General features: G+C 34.6%; 1 protein-coding gene across 5 annotated transcripts in view; it reads left to right on the top strand.

Moving 5' to 3' along the window:
• LOC108741540 overlaps positions 1–13,857 on the top strand; it is a 234,553-nt gene that overhangs the window by 96,349 nt on the left and 124,347 nt on the right. Inside the window, exon 1 of one of the 5 annotated variants that reach the window (XM_018476372.1) lies at positions 8,478–8,638. The exons of 3 other annotated variants lie outside the window; for them this stretch is intronic. The gene's annotated coding sequence lies outside the window, so the exon portion shown is untranslated. One more of the 5 variants, XM_018476371.2, reaches the window with a different exon arrangement.

Below are 13,857 nucleotides of genomic sequence, written 5' to 3'. Positions count from 1 at the left end.
ATTATTTTATTAATATTTTATACTTATCAAGTAAAGCGACTGTAACATAAAAATACCAGGTTAATCCGTTCAGGCGCTTCTACATTTTAAAAATTAAACTATGTAAAGTATAACCGGTAGAAAATTATCCCTAATTTACCCTATTTCAATCAAGTACTATCTGACAATAGAATTACTTACGTGCGATATGGCGAAGGAGAGTGTGGCCAATAGTGTGCGCGGCGCTGTACCATTCCGTGCACACTTCATTAGTCCCTGGTATTATTCTCTTTCGCTCTCGACCCAGAGCACTGCCAGGTCGCAAACAAAAGCTAATGACCTAAAGCAGTGACTAAATTACGGGGCCAACAAAAGGACTCGTTGTGTTCTTCCGAACCAGGAAACGAACAAGCTTTTTGCACTTTCATTAAACACGCGGGCGTTAACTACAACGCAAACTACACCTTGGAACATACGTCGTATCGCGTCGCGTCGTCTGTAAATAGACGCGCACGGAAATATCGGGAAATAACGGCCGAATCTCATTTAACAAGTTAAACATTGCATTTACACCAAATTTGGCAAAGAGACCGTGTTTTTTCCACAAGAAGAAGGTAGAATGCACGATTAATGCTAGAGAATAATTTCCCGAATACCACAGGATAGCGACGACGGCCTGAGATCGCTTAATCAAAAGTTGATTGCTTTAATAGTAGTTATTAAATAATGAACCGATCTAGTAAATTTAGGTCAGGCACATTTTTGTTTCGGCGATAACTAAAGAATAGACGATAAAATTGATCGATAAATGAAAAATAATTCTTTACTCTTATAATATAACTAGTGACCCGCCCCAGCTTCGCACGGGTGCAATGCTGATACTAAATATATTTTTGTTTTGTTTAGATTCTTTAAATCTTCAAAACATACCCCCTGAACATAGTAAATATACTACAGAATGTCTTTATATACAACATTCACAGTTTTTTATCATTAGACAATACAAACCGGCCTCCCGGCCGGCACCGCCGCAACCGCTATGTTCCTGCATTTTAAATATGTAATATCTTCGAAAATATTCGTTTAAATTACATGCTGTAAAGGGCCATATTGATCTATATAAATGCACAATGTATTTAAAAGTACTTAATTGGATAAGGATTAATGCTGTATTGCCTACAATCGCTTCGTAAATAAGTCATTATTTCTCATAAAAAGTAAAGGATAAGAATGGTTATTGTGGGTTATCCCTAAGAAATAGACATATACCATCGCGGACCTTTTTGTAGACCCTTTTAAGCTGTACAATACTGTAGTACATTATTTTGATCTATCTCGTAGGGTTCAGCCAGCGTTTGCAATGTAAGCGCAAAAAATGTGTTTATTTACGACATCACATTAGAAACCTCTAAAATTATCAGTGTTTCCGTACTATATTATGCATGTATTATACATATAAACCTTCCTCTTGAATCACTCTATCTTTAAAAAAAAAAAACGCATCACAATCCGTTGCGTAGTTTTAAAGATTTAAGCATACATAGGGACAGACAGCGGGAAAGCGACTTTGTTTTATACTATGTAGTGATAAGGGTAGAAGACGAAAAATTAGAAGAAGTGGTTGATCTAGGAAGTCAGATAAGTCAGGACGGAAGAAGTAGTAGGGATATAAATCAGAGGGTAGCGCAGGGTCGAGCCGCCTTTAATAAAAAGAAGTTACTTCTATTTAGAAATTAAAAAAAAGATTGTTAAAGGTGTATGTTTGAAGCGCGGCGCTGTACAGGTGCGAAACATGGGTGGTGAGCGCGGCGGAAAAGAAAAGGTTAGAAGCGTTCGAAATTTGGTGTTACAGGCGAATAATGAGGATACCGTGGATAGAGAAGGTTAGAAATGAAGAGGTATTAGAAAGAGTAGGAGAACAGAGGGCTCTATGGAAGTCAATAAGAAATAGGCGAGATAGGTTGGTAGGATACCCATGAAGGTCTAGTCAGAGACATATTATAGGCAGAAACGGGAGTTAGGAGGGGTGGCGATAGACCTAGATTAGATCACTGTTCGCAAATAATTAAAGATGTGGGATGTTCTAGTTTTAAGGAAATGCGAAGCTTAGTTTAGGATAGCAAGGAGTGGAGGTTCGTGTCCAACCAGTCTTAGGATTGACGACCTTATGATGATGATGACAATATAAGATTGATCATTTCGAATCAGTATCTTATTTTGTTTTCCATATAAAAGCTCAAAACCAAATCCATAAAAGTTCGATTGTTGAGAAATGGAGTTTTTAGACTTCGATTCTTTTATGAATCGATTATTCTGGCTTCGATTTTCATCGAATTAGTCATATTGCATTATTTTGTTGAGAGGACGGTAGACTATTTATTATTGATAATATATGTGTAGGGTTGTTGTTCATATTTGTCTCGTTGTAGTAGATGTTATGTAAAATGAACGAAAAGATCAGTCAGGTTTGGTCCTTGTATTAATTACATGTATGTGTCAGGAAAAATCTTTCTTGTTAGGTGATAAATAATAATCGATATGGAGGTATCCTTAACAAATGCTGTAAAAGATAGTCAACAATAAATCTATACCATTATTTGAAGGTCAATCCAACATTTCTTGGTATGGCTATAATAAATGGGTACATGCTCTATTAATTTATTTATTTATGTAGTTAATTTGAACGTTTATGTAATGAAAATGTATGGCAGAAAGAAAAAGAACGCGATTCTGGACATCGTGATTCTTTTACGTTTTGAAATGGACTGGTTCAGCACGATACAATATTAATAACATACATTAGTTTAAATGGGCGTTTAGATTTTTTTTCTTGAGATCATTTTATCAATACCAGCGGGTCCGACAGGTTCGCTATTATTCATTATTTCGATAACGATTTAATACGAGAGAGGATTTGTATACTTCGGTTGGTCGAGATACGTCTCAGCCAGAGATTTCGTTGCCGTAGTTAATAGGCAAAGTAACTAAAATATGACACGATTTTTTAATTCTTTTTTCGGATCATTAAAATTCCAACGACCGACGAAATTCGAGCTTGGAGTTGAATGACACCGCGGCGCAGGACGAGCACAAGAAGAAGAAGAATAAGAGAAGAACACAATCACACCATCGTCATCATCATTATAATCATTTTCAATGCCATGTCAGTCTGTCCGTCCGTCGCGTCGGTATCTATCTGTTGTCGATGAAACGAAAAGAAACGCCTACACGTATCTGCTCGCATACGAATGTCATTGTTAAAACGGAAAACGTAACGTAAAAAAAATAATTGCGTGCAACGTATTATGGAAGTTTTACGGACATGCTTCAGGAACTTTCTTCGGTTACTGTAGACTGGCGACGCACTGTGGTCCAGTTTTAGATAATGATTTGTTTGAGTTACTGAAAGTGTTTTGTTTATAAAATTTAAAAGGTTATTTAAAAAATTGGTCAATACTATGGATGTTTGAAATCATTTTACATACATACCTAGCTATCTTCTTTATATTTATGACTCTAGCCTAGGTACAGATATGTGAAGATAATTTGTTCGGTTAAATAATCATCTCATGTTTTGACTTTTTGGAATTAGCTGACTATTGAAACGCCTACTGTATCTTATGCTTACATTTGAAATCCAGGGAGTACCTTCGACATGTAGGATGCTCCTTTGATATCTAGGATTTTCCTTCGATATTAAGTCGAGATTTTTAATTCAAAATCACCAATCTTTTGACGAGTTAAAATGTTCCTAGGTGTTACGCATCCTCGACAAATGTTCCATCAGTCCAAATTTGAACGGGTTATACTAGTTATTTGACAACTTTTTCACCTGGGCACTGTATAATAAACTATTCTGAATAGCTACAGGGTGCACGATAATATTGCAGAAAATTTGCAGCTTTTCTTACGTAAAACAAAATGTTAATGTAAGTCCAAAAAAATTAATAGATACAGATTATATTCCATATGATAAAACTTCGGATCGTTGCACCACTGTGCTGTGCAGTGACTGAAAATAATCACCTGTGTAAATAAACGGCAATTTGTTTCTCCTTATTATATTAAGTAACAGACAGAAAAAATGGAAATACCATGCTAGTTGTTGTCTCTTGTTAGGCATTGTTTTTGAACTTTTACAGACCTTGCTATTTTATTATCAACGGCAACGGTATCCTGTTATTTGTCCTTTAATTGGCGTTTTTATTTATTTTAGAGCTACATAACAACCAGCGGGCCGTTATTATTTAGAAATATTCATCATCATCATAAGGTCGTCAGTCCTCAGACTGGTTGGACACGCACCTCCACTCTTTCCTATCCTGAGCTAATCTTCGCATTTCCTTAAAACTAAAACAACCCACATCCTTAACTGTTTGTAAACAGTAATCTAATCTACCTCTACTCTTAACTCCTGTTTCTGTCTCTGACATGCCCTTCATGCCTGAGAAGGTGTCCTACCAACCTATCTTGCCTATAACTTATTGACCTCCATGGAATCCTGTGTTCTCCTATTCTTTCTAATACCTCTTTATTTCTAACCTTCTCTATTAGTGGTTCCTCATCATTCGCCGGTAACACCACATTTCGAACGTTTCTTTTCTTTTCCGCCGCACCCACCGTCCATGATTCGCACCCGTATGATGCCACACTCAAAACGTAAAGCTTTAACTAATTCTTTTTCGAATTTCTAAATTATTAGAAATATTAATATAAAAATATTATTGTAAAAACTGCGTGATCATGTCATTAATAGGAACAGTTTTTTGAATTTAAGAGCAAATATTAAGTGATTTGGATCATTTCTTATAAACCATTTTAGTAGAAAGTAAATGAATGAATTTATTTTTTTTTATGTTGCTGATGTTAAACTGAGTGCGTGTGGTTCACTAGGATTAAAGTTAATCCTTTTGTCCGGTATGCATGCGGTTTAATTTACACCAAAGGGAGCTAATGTAGTACTCATTAGTGTTTAAAATTTAAAAATTCCTATTTTGTGTTAAACTGAAGAGTTTATGAGAAATGTTACTCGAAAGGCTACAATTATCAATCAATCGATCGAAGAGTTCTATTGGATCGTAAAATCAGGAGAAAAAGTTAGGTCCAAGCGGCCATATCCATTTTCTTTTTGAATGTTACGAATATTCCACAATAACTATAATTAATTAGCTGGGGCCAAATAAGGGGCTTATCGTCACCCCTCCTCTCGAAACAGTAAATTGGTCGAAGCTTGTTAACTTTTTAGTTGGATCATTTATTAACTCTTTTTTATGGTGAATTGTCTACTTAAATCTAGGAAAGTGCTTGCCCTTGAAGTAAATAAAGAATAGAATAAATAATAAACGTTTTGTAAATTTGTTCCAATAAAAAAAATGTCAGATTTAATGTTGACATTATTCTCTTTGATTAAATAAAATGTCAGAACGATTATATTCGCCCGAATGGAACGCCTTTTAATAAGAAAATTACGAAACGACTGTTTTGGTCCAACGATATTACAGGTGCATTGAGAGGTTCTAAGGACGCGATTGATGTCTGTTATTATGCCAAAGTTGAACGAAGTGTCTGTAGAATACGACAGTACCTGCAACATTATTACTGTTGTGTATGTATAATACCTACAGTATTACGTTTAAGATCCGTCGTTCTTGGGTTAAATGTCGTTGCGCGACCTTTTCGCATTGTATCGCGAGCACGACGACAATGTAAGCGAGTTTGTCGCAGATACACCCCAATTAAACGGCACTGTCAAAATAAAACCTATTTCTAAATGAACAGAGAAGATTCAAATATAATCGCTTCATGTGTTCGAGTCCTATTCATCAATTCGTTTCACTCAAAATTCAGTTTCTTTTTAACGTCTCCTTTTTTTCAAATAATAGTTTCTTTCAGAATTTATTTTTTTTTGTTTCTATTTCGAGAAGGGTTTGTTTTGTGCCTGTGCGTAAAAATATTGTTATGGATGACACTGTAATAAATCTCAAGATTAAATGTGTACACAAATTGGTCAGGGTTGACAGCAACAAGGCTGTCATGACTATTGTGATGTGCAGGTCCATGGAGGACTCAAAGATGTAATTAGTTTTGGTGGTGAAGCTTTATTTTGCACTGCTAATAAATAATTAGTAGCAAGATATTGCGGGATACGACCCCCTTAGTTAGTGATCCTCTTTTTTCCAGTCGTGAAACCTTTTTTAGTTATTATTTGGTATGCTTGAAGCGCGGCGCTGTACAGGTGCGAAACATGGGTGGTGAGCGCGGCGGAAAAGAAAAGGTTAGAAGCGTTCCAAATGTGGTGTTACAGTCGAATAATGAGGATACCGTGGATAGAGAAGGTTATAAATGAAGAGGTATTAGAAAGAATAGGAGTATACAGGACTCGAAGCAAGTCAATAAGAAAAAGGCCAGATAGGTTGGTAGGACACCCTCTCAGGTAGAAAGGTCTAGTCAGAGACATATTAGAGGCAGTTAAGAGGAGTAGAAGTAGACTTATTCGCAAACAGTTAAGGATGTGGGTTGTTCTATTTTTGGGGAAATGCGAAGATTAGTTCAGGATAAGAAAAAGTGGAGGTGCGTGTCCAACCAGTCTTAAGACTGACGATCTTATGATGATGATGAAGATAAATTGGTAAATGCTTTCGCGGCTAGTAGGTGAACCGATGCTGTTATGATTCGGGTCGAAAGGCCGTTGTGTGCTGGGTTGCTTCTTACACAGTTACACAGGCCACATTTAGTATCGGAGATGGAAGGACCTCTGAAGAAGCTCGGCACTCGTGTTGGCGAAACGTTAGAAAGCAACTCCAACACACGACGTCCTTTAGACTGGAATCAGAACGGTATCAGCTAATCTTCATAAGAGCTAGACAAAATTGATATTAATAGTATTTGATTTTTTATGTTTTGATTCCTATTATTCCTAACCTGTTAATTTTCACTGTACATTCATTATACATATAACAGCTGATTCCAGCGATTTTATCTATCCTTAGTAGTGCCTATACGGGTCTTTTTACTTTGAATGTTCGAGGCTCCCTTGTATCTCGAACCATTTTTAAATTTTTTTTGTTTAAATATCTGGGTGCCAATTTTTTTTTCTTTGATGGGGTTGAAGGGTTATGAGTGTTTTTTTAGTATGAGTGCTAGATGGTTGTAAATCCTTATCTTTGGATTGACTCACTTATTAGTTCACGTGTAATAGGTTGGAGGGTTATGTTTTTTTACAGTAAGGGGAAGGAGGTTGCAGAGTATGTGTCTGTTGTTACAATGTTTTCTAGGTTTCTACTTAATAATTTTTAGAGAGTTTAAAAAACTAAAGTCTTGATAATAGACATTATAAAATTTTCTTGGTTTATAAAATAGTTAAGTAAATGGATAGACGTATGATAAATGCATGCAGTGGACAGACACAGTTAAGACACAAAGAATAAACTTATTGAAAGTTACAGCAATAACCAGAAAAAAATCCTAACTAGTAGACAAAGGAATTTTGCCAAAACTTTTTAGTTTCAGTCGAAATTATTGTGTATTTAAATAACTTTCTATAACTTTGGGGATATTTTCTCTCCTATCAAATGCTTCAAGTTTTGGCCATTTTTGACGTTAGCTATAATTGAATTTTTCCTTATCCTTGTAAAACCAATAGGTCTCGTTTTACGATGAATTACTTCCAATTTTGGTTATTCAAAATCTAAATGATAATCTACGATTGATATATCAACATGCAATATCTGAGTCTAGAGGTCTAGACCAAGAGCATCGATAGAGTAGACTACAAGGATGACGTAATCGAATTCCAGTGTAGTGGCCACTTTTATATAAAGTCAAGGATTTTCGGCGGTGGTCTTCAATACTCTACAATCATTCGATGAACTTTTGGTTTCCTTAGTGTGATAACTGATATTCTTTTGACAGGTCTTCAGCCGTTTTTTCGTAACATTTTTAATCGGTGACTGTTCTGTTGGTGTGTTCATCAAGGATTTTTAATTAAGGTGGTGTCATAACTGAACTTTTGGGATTGGTTCATGGTTTGTTTTCTTTGGTTTTCGGGTCCTCATTGAAGTATTATTAGATTTTACACATTACTTCTTTTGCTATCTTTGTTCAATTTTTTTCATTATTTCCCACTGTAATCCAAGTTTGGTCGTTGCCGAAGCGTACGAGATATGTTCCTAAGTTTTCCGTAAACAATTTTGATTTATATAAAAATGATCTTGACCTTTTTTCTCTGAATAATAATGTGCTACTAATTGAGTTATTAAAGATTCCAAACTGCATATCCTTTGCAATACATAGTTTGGAATATCTTGTATTGCAAAAAGAGTGGCAGGCCCAGTTGTTGTGTTCAGTTGTTACGTCCTTCATCTTTGTTCCACACTCTAACCTTGCCATGTCGCATGTAGTGTCGTTGAAACTCCACTGTCACTTGTATCTTCTATGTATTTTATGTATCGTTGCTACCAGAAAGCACAGCAAAACCGACGCGACGCGGCCAGACTCGACTATCGTTAGACGCTAGCGACGCTCGTCCGTCTGCTCGAATTCATGGCAAACTCGAATAGCCACCGACCGCGTCGATTGTATTCGTATTAACGGCGTCGTCGGCGTCGGACGCCAGAAGTAAATAGGTATGTTGTCGCGTGGTATACGTAGATAATGTGATGTAAGTATAATAATTATGAACGCTGAAGTGTACGTAATAACCAAGTATCGGAGATAAATAAGTGTTGAAAATTTTAGACGTGTTTGTAGGCCTTAGGTGTCCGCTGTGGGTAATACACGCCCTTATTGTTCATTTCAGGAACATGTGAGTAACCGAAATTGCAGTACAATTATTTTGATAAAAAATTGTAATGTAGAATTGAATGCGAAAGGAAACTGAGTTTTAAACCTCTATTGCCTGACTGTTTAATATATAAATAAGCGATGCAAAATTAAATGGACGATGTTTGCAGTTGTTGCAATCGACTTGTTCACTGGTGCACCGGTCATGAGTTGATTGTGCATCTCTTATTCGCTACAGACTCATGCAGTTTACTTGCTTCTGTAAATTCTGGTTCTGGACAAATTTAATATGTATTGAAACAAAATCACGGTAATTGTCCAGAACTGGGGCTCCAGACCAAAATCGTTGCAAGGTGGGGGAGACGGTTTTTTATGACTTCATAAATAAAAAAAAATTTTTTTGAATGATAATTTTTCAAAATTGCCCCAATTCTGGATAATTATCTGTATTGGTAACGTCATTGTTTGGTTAGGTAGATTTATGATAGATTGCAGTTTATACAATATTCCTGTTAGAGTATTTTATTCACAGAAAGCATTAGTTTTATTGAACATTGAACCCTCAGAAATGTATTCGATGAAAAATTTTTGGAGCGATTGGGCAGATGCCAAAAATCCAGAATTGTAGCAATTTTGAAAAATTATCATTCAAACAAATTTTTTTAATTTATGAAGTCATAAGTTCTAATATCTAAATCTATCATTTAAAATGACCGGAAATCGAAGAAAAATTTTTTGGAATAATTGAGCAGAGGCCAATCTGTCATAAATCTATACCTAACCAAACAGTTACGTTACCAATAATTCAGAATTGGAGCAATTTTGAGAAATTATTCAAAAAAAATTTTTTTATTTATGAAGTCATAACTGTCTCCTCCACCTTCTAATATCTAATTCTATTAAGTAGAATGACCGGAAATCCATGAAAAAAATTTTAAAGCGATATTGGAAGGTCTAGTCAGAGACATATTAGAGGCAGAAACAGGAGTTAGGAGGGGTAGAGGTAGACCTAGATTAGATTACTCTTCGCAAATAGTTAAGGATGTGGGCTGTTCTATAGTAGTTTTAGGGAAATGCGAAGTTTAGCTCAGGATAGGAAAGAGTGGAGGTACGTGTCCAACCAGTCTTAGGACTAATGACCTTATGATGATGATTGGTCTGGAGCCCCAATTCTGGACAATTACTAAAATCACTCTGAATTAATTCAGGTCAAAAGCAATTGTTTTTATAATCTCCCAACGTTTTTTCATCCTCAAGCGGGAAGGGGCTCCTCGAAGGTAATTGTTTAGTTAATTAGGGCAGGCGTATCATAATTTAATCCTCTTCTGAAATAACTATATCTGTTTCATGAACCAACTATAGAATTACTCTTGACCTTTGAGGAAACTCCTTATGTGAGGGTTAAACGATAGGAGATTAGGATAAAAATGGCTTTTGCCTAGCGTGATGATTTGTGACTAGGAGAAGGGTGTCCGAATAGATGTGACAACGTGACGCAATATTTCACCAATTTTATTCCTAAATTGTAGATTTTAATTTTTATTCGTGCTAAGAAGAGAACATTTTCGTTGACTTTCTTATTACTTCTTTCGGTGTTTCTTCCCTTAATATAACTTAGATACTGCTCATTGATTATCTTATAATTCTACATTAACTAACGTCTTGAAATTATTAAATAAGATATTCAACGGTTGATGGAGCTTAAGTCATCCGGCACAGCTAATGCTGGGCTACACGGTTATCCGCTACCCGGCAAAATCACTATGCGGTGCATCTCTACTGAAAAGTGTTATTGAAATGAAACTTCGTTACGCACGGTAGGGTAAGTTCGTTTCATGCGAGTTGTTATGTAACGAAATCATGCAACGGATGTCCCCCCCTACTCGGTCACGTAGTCGAATTCGTAGTGGGGATCGCTTAAGCCGTGATCGCGCTTCACTGCAACATTCGTTACAGGCAACTCCAGCATGTATAGTGTAAAATTTAAATTCATAGTGTACAAATAATACCATTAAACCAACTCCTTAACCCCTATCCCGGTACGTTTGTGTGTTTGAAGAAGTTTCACTTCAGTAGCGTGTTGTATTTTTTTTTATTTTGATATGGATTTTCATTAAGTAAAATTTGAATTTTTCTACTGCAACAAATATGTGAGTTAGACAAATGCGAATCGAACTTTTTATTCATGTTATTGCCCTTCAAAAAGTTTATACGAAGAGATAATATGTATTATAAAAATAACTGAATGATCTTGCATTCTATGGTAAAAGCATCACTAGGCAAATGTACCGTTCCAATTTTCTTAGCCCAGATTCTGTGACCGCAGCGCCATAAGAACAACAACATAACGATATTAATCGTGGGAAATGCAAGTTTGCTGACTATAATTATGGCTAGCTATTTAATTGTAGGTTCTTACAGAGTTGGGTGGAGTTATTTTGATTAATCATTTCATTATGTGCCGTTTAAAGCGAGCAGCTGCAAATTTGTAATCCTTTTAAAGCCTTCGGTCATCGGGTCATCAATAAAAGTGTGGTTAACTATATATGAATTTAAAATTTAAGACAAAGTAAAACGAACCAAGTGGCATCTAATTAGTATTCGATGAAATGAAAACAAAATTCGGTTAAAATTTCATCAATTGAAGTGGAAGAGACCAAAAAAATAGTGATTAATTTCTTATTTCATTAATTTATGATAATAATGTCTTATATTTTAAGGACAGTTTGATGTGCATATGTCTTAAGGATGTTTGGGAGGTACAATCGGAGACAAGAGTACATAAAATTAGAAATTCGTGATTAATTAGGTTTTGCAGCATATCATGAGGTAAATAAATACTATCTATACTAAAAAAAGTATACGGTTTGAGAGAAAATTTGGAATTTGACCAAAAACTTTGAATAAAATAAGAAATAACGAATAATATGGAAAATTTTTAACTGACTTTTGGCAGTGAATATGCCTTGATTTCAACTTCGAAACAAAAAAATATTTAGTTTCAATCTCTATTAATAATGAGCGTAAAACTTTTTAATATGTTTAAATAATAATTAAAACTTTAAAATTGCATTTATTTCAGACAATTATAAATATTATCATTATATTATCAAGTAAAAACGAGATTTTCAGCTAATTTTTCATTTTTTCCTCGATAACCATTTAGTGAATTTGAATAACCTTACGCTAAAGTGATTCTCCAGAGTTCAAGTTACTTATTATAAAAGTTTGAAATTTCTGGTAGCTTTTTTTCTGTTAATAAAAATAAATTTAATCTGTTCGGTTAACGAATCTCCATAAAATGACGTGTAAAATTACAATTTTTTAAAATTTCAATAACTTTTTAACGGTTTAGTTTTAGAATTGAATGAGGAACGTTCTTCCAAATTTTTATTTGTCTCGTAGCATTTTGACATACCTCCCAAACATCCTTAAACTTTTTTTTTCATCTTTGCTTTTTTTATGTATCTACTACCTAATCTTTCCGAAAATGTTAGTCCATGTTTAAAAAAATGTAAGCTAGGCTTTACGTAATTTTAAGTGATATGCATGTTATTTTAAATTTACATTAACACCAATTTTGTGGTTGTTAATAATATTTCTCTTAAAATGATTTCAAAAACCAACCACTATACTTTGCAGTGAAATAAAGCATAAAATCAAATACTTGCAGGATGGAATCATGTAGGTAGATGACAATAACCATTGCCGATTTTTATAGGCAGATGCTTAATAAATGTGTGTTTTTAAATTTACAGTACACAAATTATAATGAGGTATCTCTTGATAAAGAGTGGCAGGAATAGCCCCTTTTTGAGGTCATGTACTTACTGTGATGTGCGTTAATATACTTACATATGCGTACTCCTTATTAAAATTTTAGAGATTGGAGATTGAGTTTGATTGTGACATCTTTTTAATAACAGAAACTTCACAAAACTCTTTTTAGTCCTATCTAAGGAAGTTTGACTGCTATTTGTTTTTGTAATAATTAAATTAATATTATTTTAATCCTATATCATCTGTCCTTACCTAAAAGAAATGGGGCCTCTAGGTGGATGATCTATATCTATGCCTTTTTGGTAATTTAACATTGCGTTTATAATTCTTCAATGACATTGTTGCATTGAATGTTTCAGGTTATTGCAACACGTTTAACAAAATTGAGCATTATTTTGACAATATTAATTTTTTGTTTTATTATGTAATGTAATCTTGAATATTTTTATCCCGAAACATTCCCAGTTCCCATGTTTTAAATAATTCTAGGTAAAGGCCGTGTTATTTATGCAAAAAGAACCTGTGCAATTTAATTACCTGTGTTTTTATGTCTGTTCACGACATTTAAGTCAACAAACAAATGTTATACAATGAGGCCATTATTCTTAGCGAGTTTGATGACATAACCTGTTAATGACTCTTATTAATACCTGTTAATTCTGAAACCTTGATTTGCACTGAGCCGTCTATTTATTTGCGCCTATTCATTTTTATGAACAACAAACAACTGCGTTACTTTCACCGTATAACTGCTTGTTATTATTACAGTCGTATGTCCATGTTTATGTGTGTGTACGTAATACGTACGTGTGGACGGATGATACGATGATCGTCGAAAGCAATGTTAATCTATAGCATTTGTTATTATGTGTGTAATAATAACCGCTGTATTCTTCTCGAAGTAACGCAACATATTTTGCACTTGGGTAAAATTTATGTAAGCATGCTCTTTTAAAACGAACGTCATTGTGTGTAAGACACTTAACTTGTCCGTTTAAGATCAACTTTCATTAGTGTTATTCTTATTGTGAAACTTGTTGCTAATGTGAAGGCCGTAAATGTTATTAAATTATTGAGAATAGATATTTTGTTACGTGTCACTTTAGGTATTAACAGAAAACTGGAAGAAGAAAAATATAGGGTTGTTCGGAAAGTCATTTCGTTTTTTCCCGACAGAGGATTTAATTGTATTCTTTTGCACCAAACTTCACATTTAAGCCGTATAATTTTTATATGCTTTGAGAGCTCATATAGCAAGGCTTGTGTGTGAAAAATTCCAATTAATTCTACGCAGTAGTTTTTGGTTGGTGCCCTTTT

The sequence above is a fragment of the Agrilus planipennis genome, unplaced genomic scaffold, assembly GCF_000699045.2.
Source record: "Agrilus planipennis isolate EAB-ADULT unplaced genomic scaffold, Apla_2.0 scaffold305, whole genome shotgun sequence".
Classification (NCBI taxonomy): domain Eukaryota; kingdom Metazoa; phylum Arthropoda; class Insecta; order Coleoptera; family Buprestidae; genus Agrilus; species Agrilus planipennis.
This window is presented reverse-complemented; position numbering and strand designations above follow the sequence as displayed.